The sequence below is a fragment of the Papaver somniferum genome, chromosome 1 (assembly GCF_003573695.1).
Source record: "Papaver somniferum cultivar HN1 chromosome 1, ASM357369v1, whole genome shotgun sequence".
Lineage (NCBI taxonomy): Eukaryota > Viridiplantae > Streptophyta > Magnoliopsida > Ranunculales > Papaveraceae > Papaver > Papaver somniferum.
In genome coordinates, this window is record NC_039358.1 from 198,718,871 (window position 1) to 198,737,297 (window position 18,427).

The following is an 18,427-nucleotide window of genomic DNA, read 5'->3' on the forward strand; positions in this document are numbered from 1 at the left end:
GATGAAAATTTTGTTTTGATTTGATCTTCATATTTTATCAACAAGAAACCCCTATCGTTGAATCTCTGGTCATCGAATCTTCATCAAGGTTAGTTAATCTTCTTTTACTTCTTATGCTTGAGTCAATTTTCTCATGGTGCTTTGATTTTGTGTATTTCGTCGAATATTATTATTGTTTCTGTTCTTGGGATTTTGGGAGTATCTTTTCTTCTGCTGCTTTTCTGATCTGATGATATTCCCATATTATGTCTTTTTAGACGATGCCACCGAAACCAGTCAAGAAAACTCTACCAGACTTCGAAGAGTAACTAAGATTGAAAAGAATTAAGCTTGAGGTTCCGCAAGGATATTCATCATCCACCCTTATGGATTATGACTGGTGTATCAAGGAAGAATGGTATGCGAATAAGGTTATTGTTTCGCTAGGACAACTTCAAGCGGGCCTTCCTATCCCACTTTATGATCCTGAGGTTCCCTTATTTTACGAGATTCTCTCAGAGATGAAAACTCAACGTGTTATTTTGCAAATGGGGGGGGGGGGGTGATGGTATTTGCATTATACGCGAATTCTCTCTTTGTGCGACTGGTGTAGGTCGCTCCACCCGTCCTGATTTAGATGATGATTATAATCCTAAAGATTATAATGTCGCATACTTCTTCAATCATTACATAGCTCAATGGTTACGCGCAAAGGTTTTTGCTGGGGAATTTGCTTCATGAGATCTAAAAATATCAAGAAGGAGGATAAAATCATGAATGATGTTGATTAATACAATAACACGAACCAAGAAGGTAAGAAATACTAACTCGCGTTACTATTTTTAACAATATTGTTGTCTCTGTTTCTTATATTTTTTGGTTTACGAAGGATGAGTTGGGTAGGAGTGAATCTGAAGATGATGAATCCGCAAGAGGTGAACCAAGTGAGGAAATTCTTCCCAAGTACAAAAAAGCTCGTGGAAATACCATCAATTACTCCCACTTTGGGGTTCATTAGTCATAGGAAAGAACCTGTAGGACTAAATGTTCACTTTAAGTGCAGAGGTCTTCAATCTGTCTGATGCGATTGATATTGATGCACTTTGTCTAAAGTATGCAGATTTTAAGCTTGAATGTAGGAAACTACTTTATATTAATGAGAATCTTGGGAATATGCTTCATACTCAGAAGGATGTAGTTAAAAACTTGAAGGTCGAAAAAGAGGTTTTCAGAGTGGAGAATTGTAAGGTCATTGATAAGAAAGATAAAACTCTTGAGGAAGCTCAAGATGAGGTTCGTCGTCGTGTTAATATTAAGAAAATGTTTGTGGAGGATCATAACAAGGCTCTGGTTCCGCGAGAGAATAAAATCCATGCTCGGTTATTTGCAGAAGATGAGGATTTTGATAGGGTTTTACTTGAAATTGAAAATGCTAGGGTTGAAACTGCTAAGGTTAACAGTCTGAAAGAGGAACGTGCAGAAAACCTTAAAGTTATTCTCTCCGAGAAGGAAGGTTGTTTTGATGGATTTCTTAAGTTTTTCGCCTGATTCTTTATCTTATTTTGTGATAGATTTCATCTTTGCATGATGTTTTAACCCTTTATATTTTTCGCAGCGGCCGAAGAAACATATCAGAGGGAGTCGAAGGAAATGAAAGAAAATTTTGAGGAATCCCAGAGGAAATTGAGCGAAAGGGAGTCTTCTTCGCATCAGGTGAATGAACTTTCTAACTCACTTTCTATTCTGGAACTTGATCTATCTTCTCTTGATACTATGAATTCAAATATGAAAAGCTCAAGCGAAGAAAGAAGGCTTTCCTAGCTAATGCTGAAAGGAATGCTCAACGACAACTTAACTTTATATCTCAAGTAGTCTCCGATATGATTTGCGAAGAATATGGTCTTGGTTATGCGAATTCCTTACTCATGCATGGAATGCAATTATTATGCGAGATTATGTGAAGTGAACTTTATGTTATGCGAATGAATGTTAAAATTTCATGCGATCAAGTCATAAGATTGTGTTTATATGCGAAGGGATTACTCAAAATGTAGTTGCAGGAAATCCCACAACACACCCCTAATATGATTTCATTGTTGATCAACTCATTTTTAGGTTTACACTCTTAATTTTATTGATTAATTTTTTAGTGTTCTTACAAGAAAGATAAAGAAGTCAAGAATGATCTCTGCTCTGAACTTTCTCTCTCCTATTTACTTGTTTCTTACTCAAAAAAGATCTATCTCCCCCATTACAACTCAAACGACTATTTATAAAGGAATACATAGTGGATGACAGCTAATCTGTCCTTTATTTTCGGGTATGGTTTGCATACATTCTCGCAACCTTACAAATGTTAATTTCGCAAACTATCTAATTTTCGCAGAACTATCATATCTTTCTCGTGATCTTTGCTGACGTCATTTATTTTATCATTCTTGAAATTGTTCTGCGACGTTGTTGTGTTGTGTCATTGATAATTTCGCTAAAACGTTGTCGTTGCGAGATTCTGATCCTACATCTTGCCTCTTCTCATATCTTCTCTGCAAAGTGGAGAATGATGTGGGAAATGCCGCAACTACTTATCTTTTCATATTCTGCATTTATCACACGTATTATTTCTTCCATTTATTTCTCGACACGTCTTTTGTAACCGTTACTTTTTAAACGCTTATATCTTTCCGTATTAACCGTGTTTATTTTCTCGAGGAAAAATTCCCTCTATATATATTCCTTTTCACTCTCTTTTTCTTTCCTTTTATTCTCTCTGCAACTTCATCGTTCTTCTGCAAATTCCATTATTGCAACTTTTCTTCTGTCTTCTTCAACCTTTTTAAGTTCTTCTTCATCTTCATACTAGATCTTCATAGTTCGTAATTTTCTTCGAGACAATCTCCCTGCTATTATTTTTCATGGATTCATCAAGGTTAGTCTTCTTTTTTCTTCTTTATGAGTTTTGCTGAAATTGACATATTTGAAATTGATCTTGTTTATTGCCTTATTTTATGTTGTTTATGTTGTTTATGTGACTCCCATACTCTTGTTATTTCAGCAAAAGCGGCTCCAACACTAAATTTACAGTTCACAACCCTAACATTCCCAAATCACAGCATAAGGTTGTCGCACATAAAAGAAAGTCTTTGAATGAGAAGGTAGTAAGAAACATTATCTTTTTCTAATAACAATATTGTTGCCTCTATTTCTTATCTGGATTGTAATTCGCAGGGTGATAAAGATCTTAATAAACCTCTCAAGAAATCTCGCCACCTTAAAACTGTTCCAACTTCTGTTCCCTTCCACCTACTCATTTCTTCCAAATCTCCTGCGACATCTTCGCAAGATAAACCTTTATCTCAAATTCGCGAAAATGTTGCCTCTGATTTCATTTCTTCAGCTGACCTTTCTATGATTGAAATCCCCCTTGTGGATCTTTCTGCGAATAAAACCTCTTCTCTTCCCATTGAGAGTGTTTCTCAACCTTCTATCTCTCCCAGTTCTCTACCCAAGTCTCTTCCTCTTTCGAAAGAAACCGTGGGAGGGATAGATATTGCTTTCAAAGTTTATCTGAAATTCTGGATGATGGCAAGAAGTCTTCTACTGATCCCATCAAGTATAATGTTTGCGAAATTCTGAGCAAGCATTTGGGTTCTGACATAGTTGCTTCGCAGACATCTTTAGAAAAAGAATGTAATGCTCTTTTTCTTGAAAATCAGAAGCTTCGGAATGTTTTGCTGGATCGTGACAATCTTCGCAAGAAGAATGATGAATTGAGAGGTATGATTTTCTTATCTATGTCTTTCATTTGCATTTTCGATGATTTTATCCTTCCCATGTTTAATTATCCTTTAAATCCCTCTTTCGCATGTTAAGCATTAAATCAGAAACGAATAATGAAGAGATATCAATTTGAATCTGTTGTTGAAGAATCCCGTGTTGATAAAGAAATCTTGATGGATCAATATAACCAATTAGATAACCTTTATTCATATTTTCTTGATCAGATAAATAATCTTACCAATGAAAATACCGAATTAGTTCAAAGACAAGATCTATTAAGTAATGAAGTATCTCCTCTTTCTTATTCTTTAACTAAAGCTAATTTAAGTATGAAAACTTTATCAGATGAGAATAAAACCTTATCTCAAGAGAAGCGAACTTATTTAAACAAGATGGCGATATCTTCGCAACAACTTAGTATTCTCCAAAAAGTATGTGTTGTCCAAGAGCAATCTCTTCGCTCTTTGAGAAATGAACTTAAAGAAGTAACAGAATCATCTATCGCTGAAAGGGATACACTCATTCAAGGTAGAATAGCTTTAAGTGTAAAGGCGAATCATCTTAAAGAACAATATTCCAAATTAGAAGAATCTTATTCTTCTCTTGTGAAGAAAAATGCCTTATTTATTTCTAAAGAGAAAAATCTTCGGTCTCGACTTAAAGGTTTAGTTGGAGATAAATTTGATGACGCAATGGACCATTGGGAGAATAGTTGTCTATCCTTGATTCAACACCTTATTTCGCAAAAGGAAGGTAGTCATTATAGTTTGACTGCCTTAATTATCTTTTCTTTGTCATATCTCTCTGAATTCCTTATCTTAATAAAATTTTGTATTCTATTTTTCGCAGAGTCTGAAAAGAATCTTCATTCTTCTATTTCTGTTTTGGAGGCTAAATATGCTAAAATTCGCAAAGAAAATGCATTGCTCGTCTCTACCCTTACTGGTTCTCGCGACCGAGCAGAAGGAAGACTTGATTATCTTGCTTATTTTACGGATATTCAAGATAGGAATCATCAAAGAGCACTTCTTCGCCAAGTTCATCTCTGGGATGAAGTCCTTGTAAATGACATTTTATTGTCCAACTCTCTTCCTCCTACATCAATTGATCCTTTAGAAGTAGATGATGATGAAGTTCCTCGTCTTGCTGATAGTGATTATGATTACGAAAGCGGTGCATAGGATAATTTCTTGGAAGATGAAGAAGAGTTTCCTTCTAAAGAAGTATCTGCTGGTGTTAATCAGAATGAGAAAGAAATTTCTCTTGAAGAAGTAATTGCTGGCGATAATCAAGATGCTAGTCATGGCGAAGATCAAAACCGAAATGAAGGAGAAGCTTGCGAGAATATTGGCGAAGAATTTCTGTCATCTCCTGCTACTGACATTAATATTGAAGCTTGAGCTTCTTATCTAGCTTTGTTTTCTTGAACTGTCTTATTTTTATCACTTTTGAGAGTTACATTTTTCAACCAACTTTGGAGTCATCTTTTCCTTTTAATATTTTGTTGATAATAAAGATAATTCTTCTTGTGTATCGATTCCCATACTTTCCTCTCATTATCTTTCTTGCAAAAAAAATAATTTGTTACAGATGCTTATAATTAATTTTTTTTATCATATGGTCTTATTTTTCCTTCCTAATTAAAGGTCTTATTATGCCATCTCTTGTCATTGCGACAAAATCGAGGACGTCCTTGCACTTTCATACAAAAACCCATTGATCTTGTCTTAACTTTTTATTTTGTATTATGACCTCTTCAGGAATGTTGCGACAATATGACAGGCCTAAATATTCTTGCGAAAATAAAGCCCCATGACATTGTCGTCTTGCGACGAAATCGCAGGACGTCTTCGCACTTTCATGCGAAAACCCATTGATCTCGTCTTATCCTTTTCTTTTGTATTATTGCCTCTTCAGGATTGTTGCACAAATATGACAATCCTTAATATCCTTGCGAATAAAAATCCTGATGATATTTGCGTCTTAAGACACTTATCAGCTCCCTAATGGAGGGTGCCGCCCTTATCTCCCCCCTGGTTGCCCCTTAAAGGAGGCGTACTTCTACCATACAAGGTTAGCTCCTCCCATATAGTCTTAACAACAACCAGTTGTTTTCGCATCCTCTTATCCCTTTTACATATAGAGATTATGGTTACGATACTGCATCCTAAGTGGGGTTTTCTTCAGGCCGAGTGCAGTATAAGCCAAGACTTGTCAAGAATGACAAGGTACGCTTCAAACGTCCCTGGCACTCTTGACTCAACCGTGTACCTCGGCGCCTTGATCAGATCAGAACTCCTTGGGAGAGTCCTTATTATCTTAGTCGCCCAACCCAAGTCATATGCTTAGGTTGAGAATCCAAGGTGCCTCTCCTGGATGGGATTCATTGACCCCAAATCTCCATGACTCAGGTTCCGGTGGCAGTGTAGCCTTTCCCTGAGCCATGCAACAGGTACCCCCTAATATGACGTACTTTTGGTCTTACATTTGCCTCTTGCGAAATTGTATTCGCGAACTAGGGTGTACGCCATAAAGGTTCGCCCTTTTCTTTTATGTCATTGTTCTGTGATTATCTCTGCGAAAATTTCGCACATCATGATCTTCTTTCGATATGAGTAATTCTGCAATTATTCATTTAGAATTCATAACTTCTCAAATCTTCTTACTGATAATATATTCTTAAATACAACCTGTTCCATGGTCTGTCTAATCTATGACCAACATCTCTTCCTTCTGGATCCATTAATCTATAAGCTCTTGTTCCAACTATCTCCTTAATGATGTAAGGTTCATCCCATTTTTTCGCTAATTTTCCACCATTTTCTCGCTGATATATTGGTGTTTCTCGCAAAACTAAATCTCCTGGTTGAAATTCGCGTATTTGACACGTTTATTATATTCTCGAGCTAATCTTCGCTGATAATTCTTCATATGTTGTAAATCTTTTTATCTTCTTTCTTCTATTTCATCAAGTTTGTTTAAAATTAAGCCCGCACTAAGATTTTTCTCCAAAGCTTCTCTTTTTGTTGTCGGAATAACAACTTCTGTTGGTAACACCGCTTCAACTCCGTATGTTAAAAAAACGGTGACATTCAAGTAGCTTCTCTTCTAGTCGTATTATAATCCATACTGCATTATGTACTTGTTAGCACCATGCTCTATGATGTCCTTCTAATTTCGTCTTTAATACATATGCAATTGTTTAATTTGTTGCTTCTACTTTCCCATTAGCTTGTGGATACAAAGGAGTTGACTTTCCACATTTTATCTTGAATGCATTAAGTAACATTTCTATATTCTGCCCCTCAAACTGTTTCCCATTATCAGATACTAGCGGTGCAGGAATTCCAAATCTGCAAATGATATTTTTGAATGTAAAGATACCTTTGTCGCGAATATGTTGTACTGCCTTCACTTCTGTCCATTTTGTGAAATAATCTGTTGCGACTATTAAGTATCTTCTTTGTCCAGTTCCTGGTAAAAGTGGCCCCACAATGTCTAAGCCCCATTTTCCAAAGGGCCACACACTGGTTGAAGATGACAATGGTGCTCCTGGTGCATGTATTTTCTTTCCATGCCGCTGACAATCTTCGCAACGTCTTGATATTTGTTTTGCATCTTCATGCATGTATGGCCAGTAATAACCTTGCCTTTTTTCTCTATGTGCCAAAGATCTTCCTCCACTATGATTGCCAGCATCTCCACTATGTAACATTTTAAGCACCTTTTCTCCTTCCTCTCGTCTCAAACATCTGAGTGATGGTCCACTAAAGGATTTTCGGTATAGCAACCCATCTCTTAATTCATAATTCGTTGCTCGGATTTTTAACTTGTGTGTTTCCAATCTATTTCTTGGTGTTTCTCCTTTCGCCAAATATGCATGAAGTTCCATTCTCCAGTCTGCGACATTGTTTATTTGTACTTCTTTTTCATTATCTATTATCATCACATCCACATCTTCCTCTTCTTTATTGATTGATGGTGACAGAAGTGTTTGTATTTTTATGCATCTCGCAGTTGGATCTGTCATCATGCTTGAGATGAAAGAAAAAGCGTCTGCAAGTCTATTATCCTTTCTTGAACTGTGCCTCCATTATATTTTTGGGATTTTCGCTGACAATTCTTCAACCAGCTTCTTGTATTTCTTCAAGGATGGTTCATTTGTATTATACTCTCCTTTTATTTGGCGAATAACTAACTGCGAATCACTAGTGATCCTGGAATTTTCTAGTTTCATTTCTATTGCGAATTTTAAGGCATGTATCACAACTTCATATTCTGTTTCATTACTAGTGGATGCAAATTTCAATCTGAATGAAAAAGCCATCTTTATTCCTTCTGGCGAAATTAAAACAATTCCAACTCCATTTCCTTCTCCATTTCATGATCCATCTACCAATATTTCCCATCTATTTGGTTCTGTTAATAAATCTTTTGGATCTCCATGCTATTCTTCCACATCCATAATTTCTTCTACTTCTTCATCTTCATCTAAAGGAAATTCTGCCAAGAAATCCGCAACAACTTGTGATTTTGGTGAAGACAAAATTTCATATTTAATATCAAAATGGCCTACTTGTGCATTCCATCTCTCCACCCTTCCTGATCTTTTAGAATTTTTCATCACTGATTCAATTGGTACTTTTGTTAATACCTTTATCTTGTGTGCTTGAAAGTATATGCGAAGCTTAAATGATGCATAAACTAATGCTAAGATTAACTTTTCAATCTTTGAGTAATTCTTCTCAGCGGTATTAAAAGTTTTGCTAATGTAATAAATGGGTTTCTCCACTCCTGCGTCTACTCGCATAACACAACACTTAATGCATGCGACGTTGTCGCAAGGTAAATTAATAATTCTTCTCCTGATTCTGCCTTTTGTAAAATAGTTGTATCATAAGATGTTCTTTGATTCCTTGAAAATCCTTTTCACATTCATCACTCCATTTAAATTTTGCACCCTTCTTGAGTATATCGAAAAAATATTTGCACTTATCTGATGATCGCGAAATGAATCTCTCCGGCGAAGCTAGAAGCCCATTCAACTTCTCTACATCTTTTATTGTTGCTGGTGCTGGCATGTCACGAACTGCTTGCACTTTTTCTGGATCAACCTGTATTCCTTCCTTTGATACGATGTAGCCTAAAACATTTCCCGAAGCAACTCCAATAGTACACTTCTCAGGATTCAATTTAATGTTATACTTCCGCATTTGTTCAAAAATCTCCCTCAAGTCTTGTACATGGTCTTTAGCTTCTTTACTCTTTACTAACATGCATCCACGTATACTTCTAATGTTTTATGTATCCATCTTGCGAACACCTTCTCTACCATTCTTTGATATGACGCTCCCGCGTTTCGCAAACCAAATGGCATTTTCGTGTAACAACATAAACCTCTAGGGGCAAAGAAAACAGTATGTTCTTGATCTTCTTCAGCGAGAGGGATTTGGTTATACCCTTTGTACTCATCTAAAGATGATACCCTATCATTTCCCACTGCGAATTCCACCATTTGAGGAATATCTGGTAATGGAAAACTATCTTTGGGGCAAGCTTTGTTTAAGTCAGTGAAATCTATGCAAAATCCTGATTCTTTTGTTTTTCTTTGGGACAATGACCATATTCTCTATTCATTCTGGGTATTTAGCTTCTCTTATAATTCCTTCCTCAAACATTTTCTGTAATTCTTCTTCTATTTGGGAATGGTAAGTTGTTGCAATTTTTCTTATTCTCTGTTTAAATGGTCTCACATTTTTGTTAATCTCCAATTTGTGGCATGCAATTAATGGATCTATTCCTGGTATCTCATCCATGTTTCCTGCGAAAATATCTTTATATTCTCGCAACAAGTTAACAGTTCTTTCTTCTTCTTCTTCTTCTATATCCATTTTGGTTTCAATTCTCAATATTAGAGGATCCTATATAGTCCCAAGGTTTATTTCTTTTGTTGGTTCTGCGGCAGTGTAACTGGGTTTAGATTCTCCCATTGGTGTTGGTTCTTTTATTGCTTTTATGGGTCCTTCCCCTTCTTCCAAAATTTCGCTGGGTATTCCTTTGCCTTCTTTTGCCCTTATCATATATACTCTAAATTCTTCTTCCTTCTTTGCTTCCTTTGCCAATTTTCTGCGAAATTGTTTCCTTTTTGCTTGTCCTTCATAATGTTTTACTTCAATTTGATGACATAATTTCGCATTCTCAACATCTCCTCTGATTTCACCTATTCCATTTGGAGTGGGGAATTTAATACATTGATGCAATGTTGATACCACAACTTTTATCGCATGTATCCATGATCTTCCTAACAACATATTATATGGCGATTTCATATCCACCACGCACAATGTTACATGTGTTTCGATTTCTCCAAGTGGAATTCGTACCACTATTTCTCCTTTAGGTTTTGTTGTGGATTTTCCAAAGCCGTGAACAAAATATGTTGAATTGGACATTTCTTCGTCTTTGAATCCCATTACCCGGAATGCATGATAAAATATTATATCAACTGAACTTCCTGTATCGATTAAAGTTCTGTTCAACATCCATTCTCCTGTGGATTTTATTGTTGTTTCCTTCTCTTTTCGTGTAATAAGCATTGTGATGACCAACGGAGATGTATGGTTCAAATTTTCTTTTGGTATTTCTTCCGCCATGAACGCAATTTTTTGCTTTTCCCAATCTTTCAAGAGTGATGTTTTTTCTACCGCCATAACCTTTTTTCCTTCAAAATTTCGTTTATGTATTCTTCCTTTGATGTTTTCATGGAATTCATTAATCAAGCTTTTTGTTATCATATTACACTCCAATTTTTTGCCATTTTCATTAATTCTATTCATCTTTCTTCTAACTGATTCACTGATTTATTTAATCACTTTCTTGATTTGAATGTTCTCAATCAACAATCTTCAACTTTCGATCTTCAAATTCCCTGTTTCTAGCGCCATTATGTAGTTGCAGGAAATCCCACAACACACCCCTCATATGATTTCATTGTTGATCAACTCATTTTTAGGTTTACACTCTTAATTTTATTGATTAATTTTTGAGTGTTCTTACAAGAAATATAAAGAAGTCAAGAATGATCTCTGCTCTGAACTTTCTCTCTCCTATTTACTTGTTTCTTACTCAAAAAAGATCTCTCTCCCCCTTTACAACTCGAACGACTATTTATAAAAGAATACATAGTGGATGATAACTAACCTGTCCTTTATTTTCGGGTATGGTTTGCGACATTCTCGCAACTTTACAAATGTTAATTTCGCAAACTCTCTAATTTTCGCAGAACTATCATATCTTTCTCGTGATCTTTGCTGACGTCATTTATTTTATCATTCCTGAAATTGTTCTGCGACGTTGTTGTGCTGTGTCATTGATAATTTCGCTAAAACGTTGTCGTTGCGAGATTCTGATCCTACACAAAAGAATATTTAAATTTAAAAGTATATACTTTCCTCTGTTTTTTTGAGTAATTCCTGAGGTTGAGTTTGGCATTTGCCTTCTCTTGTTCTTGTTGAGGTTTTCCTTTATTTTTCATTGAGCTTTCTTTTCTTGTCATATCATCTGTGGTCATTGCTTCAATTATTATCGCATTATCATATTCTTTCCAGTGCGTAATTTTCGCATTGACATGACAACCATATATTCGTATAATTATTATTAGCTAGTTTTGGTCTTTTTGGGTTTATTCTGAGTTTTTATTGCGCCTTCTATGTAAGGTATTATGTTGTCTCCCACTGACTTTAGGTCTTCTGTTTGCCGCAGGGGTTTCATTTTTCTCGGGCGACGAAATCACAGGTGCCTAGTACTTATGCAAGTAAAATTCCATAGATCTCTCCTTATCATATTTTTCGTATTGTTACCTCTTCATGATGTCATTCCGCGACAATGCGACAAGCCTAAATAATCCGGTGAGTAATAGCCTCCTGACATTGTCGTCTTTTGTGGTCACTCAGCTCCCTAATGAATGGATCCGTCCCTTTATATTCTCCTTGACTGTCCCTTCAAGGAGGCATACCCCTAACTGATACAGTTGGGCTCCTCCCATCCATATTTTCCAACAATCAATTTTTTTTGTTGTTGCAATCTCTTATCCCTCCTCCGATATGTCTTATGGTTACGAGATCGAACCTTAGGGGGTTTCTTGGGGACCGAGTGTACGGTAGCCAGAACTTGCCAACCGGTAATGGTCGAAAATGATCCAGACGTCCCGGGCACCCGTAGCTCAATTGTGTACCCCGACGCCTTGGACTATTTCTACACCCCTTGCCAAAGAACTTATTTCGCTTGGTTGTTAGCCTAGTTTCCTCTAGCGTATATGTCTTATGTTTTCCCCTGATTATGTTACCAGGTTTTCCCCAATGTGACGTGCCTCTTGCAAATTATGCGAACTAGGGTGCACGCTATCATTAGATGCCTATCCTCCCTAAATAGAGGTTTTAAATATTATGCCGCCTCCTAATGAAGTCTTACTAGCCTGTTGAAGAGGTCTTATTTTTCCTATTTTCATATAAGGTCTTATGTTTGCCTTTTTCTTCTACTCGTTAGGTCTTATCAGCCTGTTGGGTAGGTCTTAGAGTTCCCTGTTGCTCGTTTATTCGGAGAAGAAAATTTTCATTTTTCATTAATATATTCACTCGGTACATTGTTGAAATCTTTAGTTCCTTTCAAAACACGACAACTTGCATAACTAAGGATAATATTCTTCAAGATAAACTGGATTCATGTCCACCCTTCGCCTTTGATCATCAGCAATTTCGCACGTCCCATTTTCTGCGATAGTTTTGATCATGAAAGTTCCTTCTCAAAGTGGTTGTATATTATTGCATGATGTTTCTTGAGGCGATAACACCATGCGCCATACCCAATCGCCTGGTTTAAGATGTCTCCTTTCGACGCGATCATTGCTTCCTTTGCCTACCTACTTTGTGAAATCATCGCCGGTCACAATCTGACATTTTTGTGCTCGCGTCTTTGATTCAAGTGGGTTGTCAGTATCTTCGCTCCATTTTGTAACATGTTGGGTGTTTACCATTGAGCTCCCAGTTGTTGTAGTTGTGGTTTTAGGATCATCGCTCGGGATACCATCTATATCCTTTGTCCCAACCATAAAGACCATTAATTCCTGATGTAGTGCAAGATATGGCAGAATCCTACTTGGAAGGAAGGGATCGACGAAAGAATATCCGTTAAATATTTTCCTATTTGTTATTTTTGTTAGGAAATAAGAGATATCTTGCTAGTATTGGCATGATATTATATTTAGTAGGATTTCCTCTTTATTAGCATTAATCATAAAAGATATTGGCATATCCCATAAGGCCTATATATGGCCACGTTTGTAAGGAAGATCGGCAGATTTTTGAGAAAAGAAAACTCTTCCTTTGAGAAGTTTATTCATTGTGTGATTTCTAGTACTAACATTCTACACCATTTGGTATTCAGAAACTGGGTATCGATCCTTCCAACATGGTTCGTGGTAGAGGTCAGGGTGGTCCTCGCGAGGCTTTAGTTGAGGAGGTAATGGAGAGAACGAGATACGATGAACTATCACGCACGGTTGAGCAGCTCGCCGGTCAGGTAGCAACCCTGTTACAACGACATGAGCGCCGTCATCCTCCTATTGATGAGTCCAATTCATCTGATGCCGATGACGATAATGATACTGATAACCCTTTTGCTGGGCGTGAGCGTGAATCTAGGAGTTGGGAATCATCATTCCGCATCGAAATTCCTGAGTTTCATGGTAGCGGGTTGACACCAGAGGATTGTATCGACTGGTTTTCTACTGTGGAGGAAGTTCTGGAATTTAAGAGGGTTCCTGATGATCGAGTGGTTCCGCTTGTGGCTACACGCTTTCGGGGTAGGGCTGCTGTTTGGTGGCGTCAACTGAAAGCTTCCCGGATTCAAAAAGGTAAAACTCCTATTTCTTCCTGGGCAAGGCTTGAAAAGTGTATGCGTTCAGCCTTTTTGCCATTTAACTATACCAGAGAACTGTATATTCGTTTACAAAACCTTCGTCAGGGTTTTCGTTCCATTGATGAATATACAAAAGAGTTCTATGATTTGGTCACTCGGTCAGGTATTACAGACACCGATGATCAGCTTGTCTCCCGCTATATAGGTGGTCTACGTGAGACTTTCCAAGACACACTAAATATGTTTGATTATTTTTCTGTGTCTGAGGTTCACCAACGAGCTCTGCGTTTGGAAAAACAATTATCCCGTAAGTCAATTAGAGCAGCTGTTGGCCGTCCTACTATTACTCCTTCACAGATTGCTTCCGCTCAACAGAATGTTAGTACGTCTCAAAGGCCTGGTCCTAAATGCTACCGTTGTGGTGATCCTGGTCACTTGGCAAACGATTGTCGTAAGGCTGGTCGACCCGGCAAAGCTTTACTTGTAGAGCCGACTGCTGCTGATGATATATTTGCTGATGCGGAGGAGACATCAACTGAGTTCGATGAAGTATTTCTGCCGGGAGACCAAGGTGACTGCTTGATGATTTCTCGACCATCGTTCCTGACGCCGAAGGTTGACACTGACGAGTCATGGCTCAGAAAGAACATCTTCCAGACAACGTGCACCATAGAAGGAAAAGTCTGTCGAATGATCATTGACTCAGGCAGCTGTGAGAACGTGGTGTCTGAAGAGGCTGTGAGAAAACTCAAGTTATCGACAGAGAAACATCCTAGTCCGTACTCTCTTCACTGGCTGAGTAAAGGTTCGGAGGTAACTATTTCCAAACGTTGTCTTGTGAAGTTTTCCATTGGTTCTGTATACGAGGATGCTTTGTGGTGTGATGTCGTGGTTATGGATGCTTGTCATCTGCTATTGGGACGACCTTGGCAATACGACAGGGAGGTAATTCACAATGGTAAACTAAACACATATTCATTCTTGTTCAAATCGACTCGCGTCACGTTAGTACCTGCCAAGGAAACTGTGCACAAACCACTCTCTAATCTGGCTTCCAATTTTCTGTCTTGGCGTACGTTTGAGACCGAGATGATGGATGAGGGTATTGTGTTCATCCTGTGTGGCCTTTCTCTTGCATCTGCGTCGACTGTGGCGGTTCCGTCATGTATCCAGGGAGTATTATCGGACTTTGCAGACATTTTTCCCGTTGACCTTCCGGATGGGTTGCCTCCATCTCGAGCTATTCAGCACCGGATAGACTTAGTACCAGGATCGGTTCTCCCTAATCGAGCTCATTACCGTATGAGCCCAAGAGAACACGAGGAACTACAACGTCAGGTAGGGGAGTTGTTAGCCAAGGGTCTCATCAGGGAGAGTCTTAGTCCTTGTGCAGTTCCGGCGTTACTCATTCCTAAGAAGGACGGTTCATGGCGCATGTGTGTGGACAGTCGTGCTATTAATAAGATTACGGTGAAGTATCGTTTTCCCATCCCTCGTCTGGATGATATCCTGGACCAGCTTCATGGTGCTACGATTTTTAGCAAATTGGATTTGCGTAGTGGCTACCATCAGATTCGTATACGGCCTGGAGATGAGTGGAAGACCGCTTTTAAAACTAGGGAAGGACTTTATGAATGGTTGGTGATGCCGTTTGGTCTCTCCAATGCTCCGAGTACGTTTATGCGTGTCATGAATGACGTATTAAAACCATTCTTGGGTAAGTTTGTGGTCGTTTATTTCGATGACATTTTGGTTTATAGTACTAACTTGGATATGCACTTGCGTCATCTTCGTGAGGTCTTGGTAGTCTTACGCCAGCAAAATTTCTTTGCCGCTACAAAGAAGTGTGTCTTCGGTACAGATCGCATTTTGTTTCTTGGATACATCATATCCAAGGATGGTATTTCCGTGGATGAATCGAAGGTTGATGCTGTGCGTACTTGGCCTTGTCCGCAAACAATCCATGAGGCCAGGAGTTTTCATGGGTTCGCATCCTTTTATAGAAGGTTTATTCCCCACTTTAGCACTATTGCAGCAGCAATCACCGATTGCATGAAGAATGGCAAGTTTTCTTGGACAGATGCAGCTACAGCAAGCTTCCTCTTACTGAAGGAGAAGCTTTGTTCTGCCCCTATACTGTCGTTACCAAATTTTTCTTTACCATTTGAGGTTCATACAGACGCCTCTAAGGTTGGTATAGGTGCAGTCCTCAGCCAATCCAGCAAACCGATCGCATTTTTTAGTGAGAAATTAAATGGCGCTAAGCGTAATTACAGCACGTATGAACTAGAGTTTTATGCCATCATCCAAACCCTTAAGCACTGGCGTCATTATTTGATTCATTCTGAATTTGTGTTGTTTACTGACCATGATGCTCTCAAGCACATCGGCAATCAAGACAAGATGAATGCACGACAAGTTAAATGGGCTAATTATCTACAAGATTTCACATTTGTCCTCAAACACAAGGCTGGAACTCAGAACCGTGTGGCTGATGGTCTCAGTCGTCGACGAAGTCTGCTAACGTCACTACGGACGGAGGTCTTGGGTTTGGAATCGTTTGCTGATTTATACAAGACTGACCCCTATTTTGGTTCAATTCTGGACGCTGTGCATGCTGGCAACAGTACCCAGTTCTCGCTGTTGGATGGTTTTCTCTTCAAGGGAACTCGACTTTGCATTCCTGACTGTAGCTGGCGTTTACGTATCATTCAAGAACTGCATAACGAGGGTCACTTTGGTCGTGACAAGACCTTCCAGTTGGTTTCAACATCATACTTTTGGCCGCGCTTGTTTAAAGAGGTACAACGTTTCGTCTCTCGTTGTCATATCTGTCAGGTATCTAAAGGTTCTACGACAAATGCTGGTCTTTATATGCCATTACCAATTCCGTCTAAGCCTTGGACTGATATTAGTATGGACTTTGTTGTGGGTTTGCCTCGCACTCAACATGGGATGGATTCTATTTTTGTCGTCGTTGACAGATTTTCCAAAATGGCGCACTTTATAGCTTGCAAAAAAACTACGGATGCAGTTCATGTGGCATTTTTGTTTTTTCAACACGTGTATCGTCTTCATGGTCTCCCAGAGTCCATTGTATCGGACCGTGATTCTAAATTTCTTAGTCATTTCTGGAGGTCTCTTTGGAAATTATTGCGTACGGAGTTGAAATTCAGCAGTGCTTATCACCCTCAAACGGATGGGCAGACAGAGGTTGTTAACCGATCTCTTGGGAACATACTTCGCAGCCTGGTGGGTTCTCACACTAAACAATGGGACAAGCATTTGTTTCAAGCAGAATTTGCCTTCAACAGAGCCATTCATAAGAGCACCGGGTTTAGCCCTTTCCAAGTGGTCTGTGGATTTAATCCGCGTTCACCCCTTGATCTTGCGCCTGTGCCAGATTTGCAACGAGTACATGCCACTGCTGATGAGTTGGTGCATCACTTACAGCAGATACATGACGAAGCTGCTCAAAACTTGGTGGCGTCCTCTACGAAGTACAAAACGGCTGCCGATAAGCATCGTCGTCACGTTGAATTTGAGGTAGGTGATTTCGTTTGGGCTGTACTTATTAAGGAACGTTTCTCTACGGGCACATACAACAAATTGGGTCCTCGCAAGATTGGTCCGTTTGAAATTATTGAGAAGATCAATCCTAATGCTTACCGTTTGCGACTTCCCAGTCATATTCATACTGCTGATGTGTTCAATGTCCGTCATCTCATTCCTTACCACGGCGACTTGTCTGATGATGATTTTTCTACCCTGCCTAATTCGGGGGCGAATTTCCTCTTTCCCGGGGAGAATGATGTAGTGCAAGATATGGCAGAATCCTACTTGGAAGGAAGGGATCGACGAAAGAATATCCGTTAAATATTTTCCTATTTGTTATTTTTGTTAGGAAATAAGAGATATCTTGCTAGTATTGGCATGATATTATATTTAGTAGGATTTCCTCTTTATTAGCATTAATCATAAAAGATATTGGCATATCCCATAAGGCCTATATATGGCCACGTTTGTAAGGAAGATCGGCAGATTTTTGAGAAAAGAAAACTCTTCCTTTGAGAAGTTTATTCATTGTGTGATTTCTAGTACTAACATTCTACACCAATTCCTCACTTCTTTTTTCTTGTCGTATCATCCTTTTATGGTTTAGTTTCTTTTGATGTCGCCATATTTGCTAACATCCAACTCATGGAAAGTCTTTGCTTTATTCGTGTCTCATTTAACTTCTCCTATTCCCTTTGGCATAAGGAAACAAATACCCTGGTGGAATGTAGAATCCACGCCTTTAATTCCATCTATCCATGGCCTTCCAATCAGGGCATTGTAGGGTGACTCTATATTAACTACACAAAAATTTACTTCTGTTTGTAGTGATCCAATCTTGATAGTCATAGCAACCTCTCCCTTTGGCTTAGAGGCTACGCCCTGAAAAATGCTCGATGCTTTTTGACGAGTGTGTGATAGAGTTACAATTCATGTATCTCGCATTCCTTTTTACCTCAATGATAAGTGTTCTAGATGGTCGATTTCCTTGCGGTTGTTGTGCTTCTCATTTCATAGGAGGTGGTGGTAATGTTGGAGGTGTAACTAGGAAGTGATTCAACTTTCCTTGTTCCATTAGTCTCATTATGATCCTTTGAACGTTCCTGTAGTCGTTAGTTGTGTGCCCGTGGAATCTGTGATACATGCAGAACTCGTTACTGCGCCTTCCTGGTAAGGGTTCTACTCTCAAGTTTGGAGGGAT